Consider the following 17,205-nt stretch of genomic DNA (forward strand, 5'->3'; position numbering starts at 1 on the left):
GTGGTTGAGTGTCTGTCTACCTTTGGCTCAGGGTATGATCGTGGAGTTCCAGGATCGAGTTCCACATCGGGCTCCCCATGGGGAGCCTGTTTCTTCCTCTGGCTATGTTTCTGCCTCTCTCTCTGTCTCTCATGAATAAATAAATAAAATTGTTTTAAAAAAATAAAATATTACTTAGACTTAAAAAGGAAAGACACAAGCTACAACATGGATAAATTTTGAAGACATTGAATATTGTATTATTTCACTTACATGAGATAACTAAAGTAGCAAAGTTCATAGAAACAAAGTAGAATGGAAAAAACAGGCAGTGGTTTAATGAGTACAGAGTGTCAGTTTTGTAGTATTAAAAAGTTCTGGAGATCTTTTGTACAATAATGTGAATATACTTAACACTACTGAACAGTACACTTAAGAATGGTTGATGGGAACACCTGGGTGGCTCAGTGGTTGAGCGCCTCCCTTCGGCCCACGGCATGATTCTGGAGTCCTGGGGTTGAGTCCCACATCGGGCTCCCTACATGGAGCCTGTTTCTCTCTCTGCCTATGTCTCCGCCTCTCTCTCTCTCTATGTCTCTCATGAATAAATAAATAAAAATCTTTAAAAAAAATCGTTTAAGATGGTAAATTTTATGTTATGTGTTTTTTTCTATCACTATTTTAAAAAAAATATTTTTTGAGAGAGAGTGAGCAGAATGGGGGGCTTTGGAGAGGGGCAGAGGGAGAGAGAATCTTAAGCAGGCTTCACACTTAGCATAGGGTCCAACATGGAACTTGATCTCACGACCCTGAGATCATGACCTGATCCAAAATCAAGAATCAGACACTTAGCCAATAATTTTTAAATTATTTTTTTTAAATCACTGCCTTTGGGCACCTAGGTGGCTCAGTCGATTAAGTATCTGCCTTCAGCTCAGATTATGATCTCAAGGTGCTGGGATCGAGCCCCATATCAGGCTACCTGCTTAGCGGAGAGTCTGCCGCTCCCTCTGCTTGTGCTTTCTCACTCATTCTTTCTCTCTCTCAATTAAATGAATTAAAAAAAAAAAATCTTAAAAAAAAATAAAATAAAATCACTTCTTTCATGGAACAACTAATTATATATACTTTTTAATAAACTCCATTAGGGGGATCCCTGGGTGGCTCAGCAGTTTGGCGCCTGCCTTTGGCCCAGGGCGCGATCCTGGAGTCCTGGGATCGAGTCCCGCGTCAGGCTCCTGGCATAGAGCCTGCTTCTCCCTCATCCTGTATCTCTGCCTCTCTTTCTCTCTATGTCTATCATAAATAAATAAATAAATCTTTAAAAAAAAAAATAAAAATAATAAACTCCATTAGTATTACATACAGAAAAATGAAGAGAACATCCATATATAGCTTAGTGAATTTTCGAAGTAAACATACTCATAAGTAGGGCCCGGGTCAAAAAATAGAAGATCATAGGATCCCTCTTGGGACTCTCCTAGTCGCTACCTCTGTGAGGGAGCCACTTTCCTAACTTCATACATTGTGGATTGGTATTGCCAGTTTTTCACTTCGTATAAATGAGATACTACAATATGGAATCTTTTGTGTCTAGATTCTTTCATTCAGCATTGTATTTGTGAAATTCATCCATGTTATTGTGTATAGTAAGTAATTTGTTTTCATTTTTATATTCCATTGGCTCAATATATTTATGCCATAATATGACAGTTTATTTATCTATCCTAGTGCTGATGGACATTTGGGCAGTTTCCAGTTTGAGGGAACTATGAATAATGATGCTATGAACAGCCTGGGAATCCAGAACAGGTCTCTTGGTTTCTGTTGGGTATATGAGATATGCTGATAAATGTTTATCAACCAGCTCCCTGGGGAAGAAGCACCCTCATGTGTAGCATTTGTTAATTTCTATGGTGTAAATACTCCCACCATGGCCTCTTTCAAGCTACCAACATGATGTCACTGAATGAAGAATTGGGAAGGTACACAGACTGTGCTCTCAGAAGCCAGCAGGAACCAACTCCAGCACTGTGTATGCCTGGGAGATCTACTAATGCCCAAACAGACCTGCAAGAGACTAGGAGAAACATCTGAGAGGGATAAAGAGGAAATAAAGAGGAAAAGGCAAAGAGAAGATTCAGACGGAAAGAAAAACCTGACAACTGTGAGGGAAAGGGGGAAGGAAAGATCCGTTAAGAAGAGTCTCAGAGGGGATCCCTGGGTGGCGCAGCGGTTTGGCACCTGCCTTTGGCCCAGGACGCGATCCTGGAGACCCGGGATCGAATCCCACGTCGGGCTCCCGGTGCATGGAGCCTGCTTCTCCCTCTGCCTGTGTCTCTGCCTCTCTCTTTCTCTCTGTGACTATCATAAATAAATTAAATAAAATAAAAATAAATAAATAAAAAATTGAAAAAAATTAAAAAAAAGAAGAGTCTCAGAGTGTGACGCAGTTCTGAGAAAGACTTGTCCAGGTTGAAGGGGAGTGCTGGTGCCAAAGTTGCCAGTTGGAGTAGCCCTGCATGTCTCAGGAAAGGGCCTTCATCAGCACAGCAGCAGCTGGGCTTCTAGTCAATTACATTCCCCACAGTAGGAGGTCTGAGCAATGCATTTTCTTGGCCCCAACACCTGGCAGTATTTCTTTGCATCACCTCCCTGGGGATGAGTGGGACAGCTTCTCAAATGTCCTCTCTAGATGCCTTACTTTTCACAAGTTAACTGTACAACCCTGGCCTAGCTGACTTGTTGGAAGTTGGAGTGGCCACTATAGACAATAAGCCCCAGGTTTTTTGGGTAGTGTGCTAGAAAAGAGAGAGGGATTGAAGAACAGGTAACTGTTCTAATTATTATTTTGGGGGGGTTTTTTGTTCTAATTATTAATTAAAGAAATAGAAGTTGACCATACTATATCCCCAACTAATTTAAACCTTACTGCTTAAATAAGGAAAGAATAGATAAGTAGAGTTAGTTAGAAATAGAAGCTGGAAAAGACCTTATAATCCATGTTACAGTTAGCTATTAAAGTAAAACCAATATGATATTTTTTTTTCCAATATGATATTTTTAAAAATATCTACAAATTCTTTGATATTCTAGTTAAAAGTTTAATTCCTCTCTGTAGAATGGAAGCCAGACGTAGTGACTCTCTTCTAACAAATAGGATGTAGTAGAATTGTGCTACATGACTTCTAAGGCTAGGTCATGCAAAGGAGAGCTTCTCTTCCTCTCCTCCCTGTCTTTCTCTCTTCACTTGCTTTGGAGGAAATCAGCCATCACTTCATGAGGATGCTTGAGCAGCTTGTGAAAAGGCACAGGTGAAGAGGAACTGGGGGGCCTGCCACCTAAAACTAGCACATACTTACCAAACATGTATGTTAACCAGCCTGGAAATGGATCCTTTGGCCCATCAAGGCTTCAGATGACAGAAGTCCTGGGCAATATTTAAGATCTCACAAAAGACCCTGAGCTAGAATTGCTAGTCAAGCTGTTCTTGAATTTCTGGCCCACAGAAAATGTAAGGATAATAAATTGTTGTAGGCCACTAAATTGGGCAGTTTGTCTTATGGCAATAGGTAATGAATACAGGCCACAAGAATTTGGAAGTCCGCCTACACATACCCAGTACTATAAAAGAAAATATTACCACTGAGACAATATGGCAAACCCATGGAGGATAGCCATGTCCTTGTTTCCTGCTTTGACTCATAGAGAAGCTGACTCCTCTCTAAGATGACTCCCATCAAAGCCCACCATCCTGGTGCAGCCAGACGCCATCTCTATTCCTAGTGCTGGCCCAAGGCATTGATACTGACTGCTGCCAGTGTTGTGGTCAAGGCTTCTGATGCCCACACAGAGGTCTCTATCTCATGTTGCTGCCAAGCCACTGGCACCAACTCCCATCATCTGAGAAGCCACTGGCAGCAATGCAGCCTTCAATAGGGGGAAGTGGTTCTTGTGTTCACTTGTGCTATGACCGTGCCAGAACCCCAGTGTGGGGGAGGGGTGACAGATAACCATGTGTACAGAACCAGCTCACCAAAAGCTTGGCCTGTGACTAAAGGTGTGGTCCAGATTGCAGTGTTTACCAAGTTAAACAGTCTAAAGCTAGATCAGCATATCAAAAATGACTCAAGCAACAAAGAGAGTTTAGCTATGAACCTGAGCAAGTTAGGGCTAAGGGCATTAATTATGAACAGGGTTCAAAGAGGACAGAAACAAAGCAGACCTGGAAGAGTTCTGGACTTGGGAAGCTTAGAAGTATATACCTATGGCCATGGTCTGGGCCCCTGACCCTAAGGGCTGGCTTGAAGCCATCAGGCCCCTTTTTCCCCTATGCATTGCAAGGCTGTAGCTTTTTTTTTCATGTGTAAAGTTCTCACAGAATTGCCAGGGCTCACTCAAACTTGGTCTGATACTGGCAAGGAAGCTTGAAAACTCTTATATTAGTTTAGGTTTCCCCAAAAGAAAGCCCCAAGGCAAGAATTCAAGGTTAATATGGGATGTAATTCCAGGAAGCAGATAGGAGAATAGGGAAGTGAGACTGGGAAGGGAGGCCAGTCAATAAAGAGTGTGTTATCAAGCCAGTGACTACTGCGAACAATTCCACAGGGGAATTCCACAGGGGAAACTCTGGGAGGTGGATGAAGTAGGATGCCTCAGAGAAGCAAGAGGGCTAGAGTATTTGAGGGTATTTATATACTAATTCCAGTCAGCCATTGTTGAAGGCTGCTAGGAGAGGGAGTGTTAATTACTGTGGGGATCAACAGGGATGCCAGATAACTGGTTGATCAGTATTTTATTTGTTTATTGGTCATTTAGTTCTCCCCTTCTGTGAATTGAGCATTCATATCCTTTGCCCATTTTTCTATTGGGCTGCTTATCTTTTTCTTACGGATGTGTGGGAATCACATACATAGTCAGATACTAGTCTTTTCTTTATTATGTGTATAACAAATATCACTTTCCAGATTCTGGTTTATCTTTTCACTTTCTTTATAGTATCATCCAATAAGTAGTTCTTATCTTTAATGCATATGAACTTATCAGTCTTTTCTCAATAGTCTATGCTTTTCATATCTCGTTTAAGAAATCCTTTCCTGGGGATCCCTGGGTGGTGCAGTGGTTTGGTGCCTGCCTTTGGCCCAGGGCGCGATCCTGGAGACCCGGGATCCAGTCCCACGTCGGGCTCCCGGTGCATGGAGCCTGCTTCTCCCTCTGCCTGTGTCTCTGCCTCTCTCTCTCTCCCTCTGTGTGACTATCATAAATAAATAAATAAATAAATAATTTAAAAAAAAAAGAAATCCTTTCCTACCTTGAGGTAATAAAGATGATAATTTACCAGGAATTTTTATTTTTTATAGATAGTCTTTAATCCACTTGGAAATGACTTATATGAAGATGTAATATAGGAATTCACTATTCAATTTTTACCATGAAAAATCTCAAACATATACAAAAATAGAATAGTACAGGGGCTCCTGGGTGGCTCAGTGATTGAGCATCTGCCTTTGGCTCAGATCGTGATCCTGGGATCACATGGTCCTGGGATGGATCCCGGGGTCCTGGGATGGAGTCCCACATCAGGCTCCCTGCAGGGAGCCTGCTTCTCCCTCTGCTTATGTCTTTATCTCTCTCTGTGTATCTCTCATGAATAATAAATAAAATCTTAAAAAAAAATTGGATAGAACAATGAACTCAATACCCAGCTTCAACAATTATTAACTTACTTCAGTTGACCACTGCTGTATAACAGATTATCCCCAAATTTAGCAAATTAAAACAGTTATAAACATTTATTATCTTACACAGTTTCTGAGAGAATTTTAGGACTTTAGGGTGGCTCAGGATCTGTCATGAAGTTGCTGTCATGTTGTTGGCCTGGCTTGCAGACATCTGAAGCCTTAGCTGGGGTTAAAGGATATATACCAAGGTGGCCCTCACCTCTGGCTGGTAAGGTGTTGCTAGGAAGGATCTGTTTCTTGCCACATGGCCACCTCTGCAGAGCAGCTGAAGCGTCCTCACAGCATGGTAGCTGGCTTCCCCCAGGACAAATGATGCAAAAGAGAGCAAGGTAGAAATTGCAGTCACTTTTATAACATAGTCTTGGAAGACACACAAAATCACTTCTACCACACTGTATTTGATAAAAATATTCAAGGGGAATATTCAATATTCCCCACATTCAAGGGGAGAGAAATTAGGTTCTACTTTTTAAAGGGAAGAATATCAACCTTAGTGGATGTTTTTAAAATCCATATATAACTCACAACCAGTCTTATTTCAGCTATGCTTCCATCCACTCTCCCTTATAAACTGGATTATTTTGAAGAAAATTTCAGACATATTATTCAGTATAAATACTTTAGCATGAATTACTAAAAGGGTAAGCCTTAAAGAAATGTCATAAACACCATACCATAATCACACAGAAAGTTAACAATAATTTCTAACGTCGCCAAATATATCCAATCAAAATTCAATAGCATTCATTTTCCCCTGATACATTCCTTCTCCTTCTCTCCCTCTCTCTCTTAAAAAAAAAAGTTTAAGACACTTCTGCATAACTCCAGATCCTTTCAGGCTCACCTGTCATTTAATCTAACATTGCTGCCCAGATCAGTTCTGCACAGGCTCCAGCCAGCTGCATACAGGTGTGGCCTGGCACTTCTTCAGGGCTTCTCTTTAATGCTGCAGTGTGGGATACTGTAGAAATATGCCTAGTATGTACAACCCAGAAGTGCCATAGACTTAAAACTTTTTTTAAAAAGATTTATTTATTTATTCAGAGAGAGAGAGAGAGAGAGAAGCAGAGACACAGGCAGAGGGAGAAGCAGGCTCCATGCAGGCAGCCCGACATGGGACTCGATCCCAGGTCCCCAGGATCACACCCTGGGCTGCAGGCGACGCTAAACCACTGCACCACCGGGGCTGCCCTGGACTTAAAACTTTTTGAGGCACACTTTGACCAATGGAGATGAGAACCAATGGACAATTGCTTTCCCTTTCATCCCCAGATCAACAGTCTGAAGACACAGTGTATGTAACTTCTCACAAGGTCAGTGGGATTAAGGAATCACACTCTTCATGGTGGCCAATTTAATCATGTGCTCCCCCTTAATTCTTGTGCTCCCCTGTTTCACTTATTGTCCCTCATTCCTGCCCTCTGAGATTGCACTCCTCAATAAAGTATTTGCTCATAGCTTTACTGTCAGGTTCTGCTTTCTGGGAGACCCAGGCTAAGACACGGTTGGTTCTAAGCAAGGTCTCCCTGATCATAGGTTTCATCCCCTCCCACTTCTTTTCCCTTGCAATTGTTTGATTATCCTAGTAAATCATAGTTTGTCCACATTTAGATTTTGCTGACCTCTCTTGCTGTGGTGTTTATCATGTTCTCTCATTCCATATATTTCCAAAACTGGTAGTTAGATCTAGAAGCTGGATCATATTTAGGTTTGATATTTTTGGCAAGAATATTTCATGGGTGGAGTTACATACTTCCCATTGCATCACATCAGAAGATATAATGTCAGTTTGTATCTTTATCCATTTTAAGATGGATCAGTAAATTCTGGAGTAGCAATTCTAACCTACCCATTATAAATTCCCCACCAGTTTTTCACCTGATGATTTTAGCAGCCAAACATAATCATGCCCTAGAACTGTACTGTTCAACAGTACAAAGCAACAAGCCACATGTGGCTAAAGGTAATGAAAATTGAACAAAATTAGAAATTTAATTCCTTAGTTACACTAGCCACATTTTAAGGGCTCAACAGCTACAATGGCTACTCTGTTGAACGATGCAAATATAGAATTTTTCCATTATCATGGAATGTTATATTTGACAAAGCTAGCCTAGAACCATTGCTTTATTTCAATTCTGATACTTATTATTTCTAGTATTTAATTTAAATCTATCATCCTTTATATGTTTACCAGCTGTTATTGTACATTCCCTTGTCAACTATTTAGTTGCTCTGAGGTATAGTTCATGGAGTAAAAGCATGATAAATCCTTATTTGCCTTTATGTACCAGTATTCAGGATGATGACATCATTGCCTAGTATCCTCCAGTGTTGACGGAAGCATTTTGTTGTTTTTATTGTTTTAAATATCATCATGGATTCACAAACAACATACCTGCTGTCTTTCAGTTCATTGTAGGTACTGTTCTTTTTGATGTTCACATTTTCCCATGTGCTAAAGGTTGTTTCTTACAGTAGTATTGTATGGGTTTATCTGTTTGAGTTTTTTTTTTATTTCAAACAAGGTATTTCAGGCTCTTCCTGTACATTTTATACTCCAGATATGAAATCAAATATTTCAAGTATCCTTGGCTCCTTTTAGAGAAAAATAGTATTTAGAGACCACAATCTGGATGCTAGGGGTACCCCTTCCCAGTGACTTGTGGTTTGGGTTTTTTTTTAAGTTTACGGAAGTAGAAAATAATCTTTTCTGTTTTTTAAAGAAAATATACCTTAGGTTCACACTGATGTTCCAAATTCAAATTTAGGTCTATGGAGTTGTGGGACCCCTGGCTGGCTCAGGAGAGCATATGACTCTTAATCCTGGGGTTTTGAGTTCAAGCTCCATGTTAGGGGGTAGAGATTAAATAAATAAATATTAAAAAGAAAAGAAAAGGATTATGGGGTTATACTTAATTTCTTGGAGTTCATGTTTGTATCTCCTGGACTTAAATGAGAATCTTAGTTTTTCATGTCATCAAAACAAGTATTCATTTTCTTTGTCCTATACTACTGATAACAATTTCTCATTCACTATCTTGACTGTCATCCCTTAACCTGTGACCTCCAAATTTTATGAATCAATTATTCTCTACCTGCATTTCCTCATTTGAGGAAGTTGCTATTCTCCCACCACCCATGACTTCGTGAACCAGTCAGTCAAGGAACTTAGCCTCCTCTTCTGTGAGAGTGGGAAAGAATCTCAGCTGTGAAGGATTAACACTCCAAGGGTGAAAAAACAAAAACAGAAACAAGACACTCCATGTGTGAAGTTTGGCCAGTGCAAGGTGAGAGGAGGGAACAAGCAAATAATTTTTTCCTTTCACCATTTCAAAACATGGTGGGTTTGCATAACTTTTTAAGAAGACTCCTATGTAACTAAGCAACCAAATATGTTATCTTGAAGCTACAGTGAGCTCAAAAATATACCACCCTGTGGTTGCTTTCCTTCCTTCTCCTTGTCTCTAACTTTTGTTTTGGGATAGCACCTCCCATTAAGACCCTACCATGAAACCTTTGCCTCTTGCTCTGTTCACTAGGAAATCCAAGTAAGGACAATTTCCAAGGATCTTCTCTTCAGAAATGTGAAGAGCAGTGCTGGGAACTTATGTATTTAATAAGCATTCCAGGTGAGTCTTATGATCAGACAAGTATGGCTGACATTACCATTAAGCATCCTCAATCTTCAGATCTCACATCAACAGAAAATGAGCTGCTCGCATTGTACAGAATTCAGAAGAGGAATCCATGCCGGGAACCCTTTAGATATAGCCATGGAGGACAATGAACAAGAGCGATGAGCGCAGAGAATAGCCTGGAGGCAGTGAGATGGACTGAACAAGGATGTTGTCTGCTGCCAAACCAAAGAGCCTTTGCTGCTCCTGTCTTGCAGGAGGAAGTATGCATTATGAACTGGTGACTACTTCCTGATGTTCTCTCTCTGTCTCCTGTTCCAAATGTGAGTATTTATTGAGTGAGGTCTTCCAGTCTTCTTCCAACAATTTGTATGTTTGTGTTATTTGTATGTTGCTAGACAGTGGGGAGCCACAGCTGGCCCTAAATTCGAAGAATGCAGCAAGCTCACAACTGAAGGAACCCCTCTTGCCCTGACCACACACACCTTGCAGCAGACAGGACATGACTTGAGCTATTTCTGTTTGGAAAGGGGGTGTTTTCATTTCTGTACCCCCAGAAGCATATCATGAGACTGTAAGTATCTTATATGGAATTTAAAAAATTACTGGTAGAGGAGTGGGAAAGTGAGACAAAGAAAGTAAGGCAACCAATATAGGATTCATTATCAAGCCAGCTACTGTTGTGTACAATGGGGGCTTAATCCCATGGGAAACTCTGAGAGCCAGTGTAGAACATGCACTGCAGTGTTAATCCACTGCAAGGAGTTAGGGAGCTGGGGTGTCCATATATCAAGTCCCATGAGTCGTTGGTTGAGAGGAGCTCCCAGGGAGGATGAAATATTAATTCCTCTACACTTTGGGCCTGCTGTGTAAGTGACAAAGACAGAGTAGGAAATAATCAGAGAAAGGCATCATACAAAGGAGCGCACGTGCTGGCAGCTGGAAGCCAGGCCAGTATACGTGAAAGTGGTAAGGACAAGGGGATATAGGCAAAGCATCTGCTTTAAGAACTCAGAGGGGGTCTCATCATTTATGAGCTAGCTTCAGTACCTTAAATGGGGACATTCATTTAAAGTGTAGGCACATGTGTGTGAATGCTGGGCAGTTAAAGAAAATGCAAACTATCTGATTCTGCTTTTCAGAATCACTTTCTCCCATTCCATAGGATTCTGGGGGGACTGTCCCTCCAAAGGCCTCCCCGTCACAGAGTGTACAAATGACCCAAGCGGACCAATCATTGTAGTCATTATAGCAGATACTATTGGTGCCCCAGTCAGATCCCCTTTACTGGCCAGTGCACCCATCCTGCAGTTCAGGTGAGTGTTGCCATTAGAGGCTCACAGCCACAAACTTCTTCAGAGAATTTCCCTCAGGAGGAGGGGGCCAATTTGGCTGGGATATTGTCCCCTCCCACCAGGGGGCATTCCACATCTAAAAGGAGGTACAAAGACAGCTCATCTATCTCATGGGAAGGTGAGGGAGACAATTCTGCAGGCAATTTATACATCAGAACTCCCCCAAGAGATCAGCTGGATCCTCACCTTTGTTAGTTTTTTCCCTGATCCTATCCTGCTTCCCATGCTCCCTTATAGGATTTTCCTGAGAGCATTCCTCCGTTGCTCAGGTTTAAGTCTCAGGCTCTGCGTCCTGGATGCCCAGCTAGGACACAATGATGAATTGGCCCAAAGAAGACATATGGCCCCAGCATAGCTAGAGCCTTTGGGATCATCTCAGAAAGCAGATCTGTCTTTCTCTAAGATTATGAGCTATATATAAGAACAATGTAGTAGATACATGTTCACTCCCTGAAATGTACTTCACTCTACTTCTGATAATATTACATTGGGGATCCCTGGGTAGCTCAGCGGTTTAGTGCCTGCCTTTGGCCTAGGGCGTGATCCTGGAGTCCCTGGATTGAGTCCCACATCAGGCTCCCTGTGTGGAGCCTGCTTGTGTCTCTGCCTCTCACTCTCTGTCTCTCATGAATAAATAAATAAAATCTTAAAAAAAAAAAAAAAAAACAGTACATTGATTTTGGAGGAAGGAAGAAGGAACTACTTTTTTCTTTTATTCTTAGTTCTTTTACTCTGGGTGAAGATGACTTCTTTTTGAGTCCATAGGTGGGCATATGACTCACTATAGCTAATCACATTCTTCAGTGGCCACAGAGATTGTTTGGGGGGTGTCTTATGACCCAGTCAGAGCCACCGAAATATGAGTGAATAGAAAAATTTTCCCACCTCCACCCTCACCCCCATTTTTAGAGCATCAAGGATGGGGGGAACCTAGGGCTACTAGAGGCCAATCATGAGGAACCTGAGTATAAAACCAACACAGAAGAAGGCAGGATATTGTGGAAAGGCAAAATGAGTTCTGCTTTGACAATGTTGGAGCTCTTGGTTCAAGTTCCACTCAAAGACAATCTCCCTTTAGATGATACTTCTTTGATTTCATAGGCTAATGAGTTCTCTTTTTTGTTTAAACCAGTTTGGGTTGGGTTTTATAACACTTAAAACCAAAGCAGTTATGATGAAATGATGCAAGAAAACATATTGCTGCCATGTGCAGAGCCCCTTGGTGACAATGAAACCTACACACACAAAAAAGAAAGAACTAAGAGAAGGAGAAAGAACACGTAGTTGTGGGCTTACCTAAGCATCAGGATCCTGACATTCCTGAAGCATATTGCTCCTTTGGGTTCCTAGTTATTTGAACACCAACTTCCCTTTTTTGCTTAAAGGAGTAAGAGCTAAGCTTTATCATTTTCAAAGGAAAGAATTCTTTTTTTTTCCAAAGGAAAGAGTTTTGACGGACAATACCTTTTTCTCAATTTTCCTTTGAGTCATTTTTTCTTTATTGAATTACTCACTATTTATATATTAGACATTGATCTTTTGCCCATTGTTTACTGTAAATAATTTATTCCAATCCACCACTTGTCTTTACTTTGTTTATAATATTTCTCATTATCTATAAGATTGTAATTTTATGGGTTCTAGATCAATAAGCTTAACCTTTATCATGTTTGGATTATTAGACATGATTCTTTTGGTTGAGAGTATTAGAAACCCAACTCAATTTAGTTCAAATTAAAAAGTTTATTGGCTAACAAAATTGGGAAATCTAGATGTATTTGGTCCTGAGCCACAACTAGATCATAATTCCAACAATGTCATTTAGGATAACTTCTCTCTTAGTCTAGGAGCTCTCTGGGTTTCTTTCCTATTAAAGTTCTTTTTGGGGGATCCCTGGGTGGCGCAGCGGTTTGGCGCCTGCCTTTGGCCCAGGGCGCGATCCTGGAGACCCGGGATCGAATCCCACATCGGGCTCCCGGTGCATGGAGCCTGCTTCTCCCTCTGCCTATGTCTCTGCCTCTCTCTCTCTCTCTCTGTGACTATCATAAATTAAAAATAAAATAAAATAAAGTTCTTTTTGCCTTGTTGGAAACATGGGCCATATTCTTTTTTTTTTTAAGATTCTATTTATTTATTCATGAGAGACAGAGAGAGAGGTATAGATATAGGCAGAGGAAGAAGCAGGCTCCATGCAGGAAGCCCAATGTGGGACTTGATCCCAGAACCCCAGGATCACGCCCTGAGCTGAAAGCAGACGCTCAACCACTGAGCCACCCAAGTATCCCATGGGGCATATTCTTACACTTGATGGTTCCAAAGGAAGAGAGAAAGACTGTATGATGGTTTAGATATAGGAATCCCGGGAAAGCCTGTTAACCTGTTATGGGAACTCTGGCCAATATGTATTATATATTGATTCCTGTGTCTAATGGCTGGATCAGTCATTTCAAACTGTTCAGAATCTGCTCCACATGGATTGTAAGAGTTTTGTCATGGAAGAATGAAGGAAAGGAAAACTTGATAAGCATACAGTAGCTATCAACTCTGCCTCTTGTGTTTTGCTTATGAAAACCTTTTTCTCCTCAAATTATGGTTATATATATTTATATGTATATGTGTGTGTTTATTCTTTTCTAATTCTATCTATCCTTAACTTTTATTTATTTATTTTTAAAATTTTATTTATTTATTCATGAGAGAGAGAGAGGCAGAGACAAAAGCAGGAGGAGAAGCAGGCTCTATGCAGGTACCCCGATGTGGCACTTGATCCCGGAATCATGCCCTGAGCCAAAGGCAGACACTCAACTGCTGAGCCGCCCAGGCATCCCTCTTTTACTTTTAGAAAATCTGTGGGGCACCTGGCTAGCTCAATCAGTGGAACACATGACTCTTGATCTTAGGGTTGTGGGTTCAAATCCTACATTGGGTGTAGAGATTACTTAAAAATAAAATCTTTTAAAAATTTTTGTATTTTCATTTTAGATCTGTATTCTACTTGGAAGGTATTTTTATTGCTGGCACAAGGTAGGAAATCTAACTTAATCTTTTCCCATATGTAAGACCTATTATTTCAAAATCAAAACCATATGTTGAATAGTGTCCTTTTCCCCACCAATTAGAAATGACACATTCATTTCAAACTAAATTCTACATTTTTGTGAGTCTGTTTCTTGACTAGGCATTGTTCCATTGATCTAGCTTTCTATTTCTGTAATAATACAATGTTGTGGGCAGCCCCGGTGGTGCAGCGGTTTGGCGCTGCCTGCAGCCTGGGGTGTGATCCTGGAGACCCGGGATTGAGTCCCACATCATGCTCCCTGTGTGGAGCCTGCTTCTCCCTCTGCCTGTGTCTCTGCCTCTCTCTCTCTGTGTCTATAACTAAATAAATAAAATCTTTAAAAAAAATTAATAATAATACAATGTTGTTTAAGTAACAGTTAACTTCTTTGGGAAGTTAACTTTTTTGCTTGGTATTAAACTACTTCTAACAGGCATGTTTTGGGATGTTCTCTTTGCTTCTATTCTCCATTGATCTGATTCTGTCAAATTTTTTAAATTTATTCAATAATTTTATTTTTTAAAAGATTTATTTATTTATTTATTTATTCATGATAGACATAGAGAGAGAGGCAGAGACACAGGCAGAGGGAGAAGCAGGCTCCATGCCGGGAGCCCGACGAGGGACTCGATCCCGGGACTCCAGGATCGCGCCCTGGGCCAAAGGCAGGCACTAAACCGCTGAGCCACCCAGGGATCCCTATTCAATAATTTAAAATTTCATTTTAATTTGTTAATTTTTACCAAAGCAACAAATTAAAATGATTTAAAAGGTAAAATAGCATCACAAAGCTCATAATGAAAAGCGTAACTCTCCTTCTTGATCCCGCCTAACCTATGTGCTGAAATTATTTTGCCTGGTCTTTCTTTCTTTCTTTCTTTCTTTCTTTCTTTCTTTCTTTCTTTCTTCTTTCTTTCTTTCTTTCTTTCTCTCTTTCTTTCCTGCTCTCCTTATTTTTTTCTTTCTTTCTTTTTTTAGATTTTATTATTTTTTTAAGTAATCTCTACACTCAACATGGGGCTGGAAGTCACAACCCCTAAGATCAAGAGTCGCACGCTCCACTAACTGAGCCAGCCAGGTGTCCCTATCCTTATTTCTTTTTATTGTTTTTATTTTTAAGATTTTTATTTATTTGAGAGAGAGAGAATGAGGTAGGAAGGGACAAGGGAGAAAGAGAGAGAAACCCCAGCACGCTCCACATTCAGCACAGAGCCTGATGCAGGACTCAGTGTCATGACCCTGAGATCATGACCTGAGCTAAAATCAAGAGCCCAGGTGCTCAGCTAACTGCTCTACCCAGATGCCCCTCCATCCTTATTTTTATTTATTTATTTTTTAATTTTTTAAATTTATTTATGATAGTCACACAGAGAGAGAGAGAGAGAGAGAGGCAGATGGGAGAAGCAGGCTCCATGCACCGGGAGCCCGACGTGGGATTCGATCCCGGGTCTCCAGGATCGTGCCCTGGGCCAAAGGCAGGCGCTAAACCACTGCGCCACCCAGGGATCCCAATCCTTATTTTTAATGAGAATGCTTATAATGCTAATTTTTTACTTTTTAATAAATTAACAAGTCAGCAAGAAAGTAAAGCAGAGAAAGGAAAAAAAGAAGAAAAGAGGGATCCCTGGGTGGTGCAGCAGTTTGGTGCCTGCCTTTGGCCCAGGGCGTGATCCTGGAGACCCGGGATCGAATCCCACATCGGGCTCCCAGTGCATGGAGCCTGCTTCTCCCTCTGCCTGTGTCTCTGCCTCTCTCTCTCTCTCTGTGACTATCATAAATAAAAAATAAATAAAAAAAGAAAAGAAAAAAAGAAGAAAAGAAAAGAGAAAAGAAAGGAAAAGGCAAACCATAGGCATACTTATCTATTTTGTCCATTCTGTCAGTTCCCGAAAGATGCTAAAATGGCTCATTATGATTGTGGAAATTTCTACTTTTTCTTCTAGTTCTATTTAGCTTTTCATATTGAGGACCACATTAGGTACCTACAAATTTAGAATAATTATATTTTCCTGAAAAATTGAACATTTCAGCATTAAGGAAAGTCTCTAGAAATACTGTTTGCCTTAAAGTCTATTTTGTCTGATATGAATATATCTACACTAGTTTTCTTTTGGTTAGCATTTACCCATCCTTTTATATTCAGCTTTTCTCCATCTTTCTTTGTGTTTTCATGACCTTTATGAAGAGTACTAGCTAGATATTTTATAGAATTGTCCTTCAGTTTGAGTTTTGCCTGATGTTTGCTATTTGGGGGAAGAATAGCACAGAGGTGAAATGTCTTTCTGATCATGTGATATCAGGGAACACATAATATCAACACAACTTCTTACTGATAATGTTAACCTCAATCATTTGGTCAAGGTGTAATTTGTCATGTTTCTATGTTGTAAAGTTACTGTTTTTTCTGCTTTCCATATTCTGTTATTTGGAAATGAGTCACAAAGTTGAAGGGAACAAGGAAAGGAACTAAACTCTACCTTCTGCAAAAAAGGGAGAATGTCTACTTATATTATTTGAAATTCTTCTATAAAGATTTGTCCCTTCTCCCCCATTTGTTTATTTATTCAACCATCTTATTTATACAAGTATGTACTCATGTATATTTGTTTTATACTTTGGGTTATAATTCAGTACCACATTATGTATTTTGTTTCCCACTTTATATTATTTTATTTTTTAGCTTTGGCCATTGGGAACACCTCCAAGTTGGCTCTGGTATCCCTCTGATATGTCCCATCCTTTATTGTTGTTTTTGTAGTTTTTGAACACTTCCTTAATTTCTAGTACTACAAAATGCTCCGGGCTCATCTTATATTTTCCTTGTCTGAGCTTTAAATTTAGGCATTTCTCCAAAGAGCCCAGAGAGTTATACTGGTGGAGAGTATTAGAAACCAAGATCTGGGCACTGAGGGTACTTGTTTCTCCTGGGATGTCACTGCTCCCAGGATCTCTTAGCAAGAATTAGGAAATATGTATGTATACTGACCTGCATAGGTACACGTTTGTTTCTAAATTTATCTCTATATCTATCTGTGTGTGTGTCTGTGTGTGTATACATATATATATGAGTTCATGTTGATTGTCTATATTGTGCTGAGTTCCTGAGACCTTTCCAACTAGAACCTTGTGACCTTTGATTCTGGGAAATTGGATTATCCCCTTGACAATTTCCTCTCCTGATTTTCTCATCTCATCTATCTCTGTATGTCTTTCTATGTGTCTGTCCTTCTCCTTTCTCTGTCTCTATCTCTGTGTTTCTGCCTTTCTGTTTTTGTCTGTCTCTCTGTTTTTCTGTCTCTGTCCCTATCTTTTTGTCTCTGTCTCTTCTTCTATCTCAGTTTAGCTGGTGTTTCAAGGATGTGCTGGGCAGGTTCTTATTTGCTCATGTACTCATTCCCTGCCTGGCCCTACTGTGCTTACATCCTTTGAGCTAT

The 17,205-nt window shown here is 40.3% G+C and overlaps 1 long non-coding RNA gene across 2 annotated transcripts in view; it reads left to right on the forward strand.

Moving 5' to 3' along the window:
• The window catches only part of LOC119865631, a 29,079-nt gene that overhangs the window by 5,984 nt on the left and 5,890 nt on the right, over positions 1-17,205 (forward strand). The window contains exons 2-3 of one of the 2 annotated variants that reach the window (XR_005377657.1): positions 9,263-9,638; positions 9,757-11,305. This is a non-coding gene — a long non-coding RNA (uncharacterized LOC119865631). Of the gene's footprint in view, positions 1-9,262; positions 9,682-9,756; positions 11,306-17,205 lie in introns of those variants that run through there. The other variant, XR_005377656.1, reaches the window with a different exon arrangement.

This window comes from Canis lupus, chromosome 24 (genome assembly GCF_011100685.1).
Source record: "Canis lupus familiaris isolate Mischka breed German Shepherd chromosome 24, alternate assembly UU_Cfam_GSD_1.0, whole genome shotgun sequence".
Classification (NCBI taxonomy): domain Eukaryota; kingdom Metazoa; phylum Chordata; class Mammalia; order Carnivora; family Canidae; genus Canis; species Canis lupus.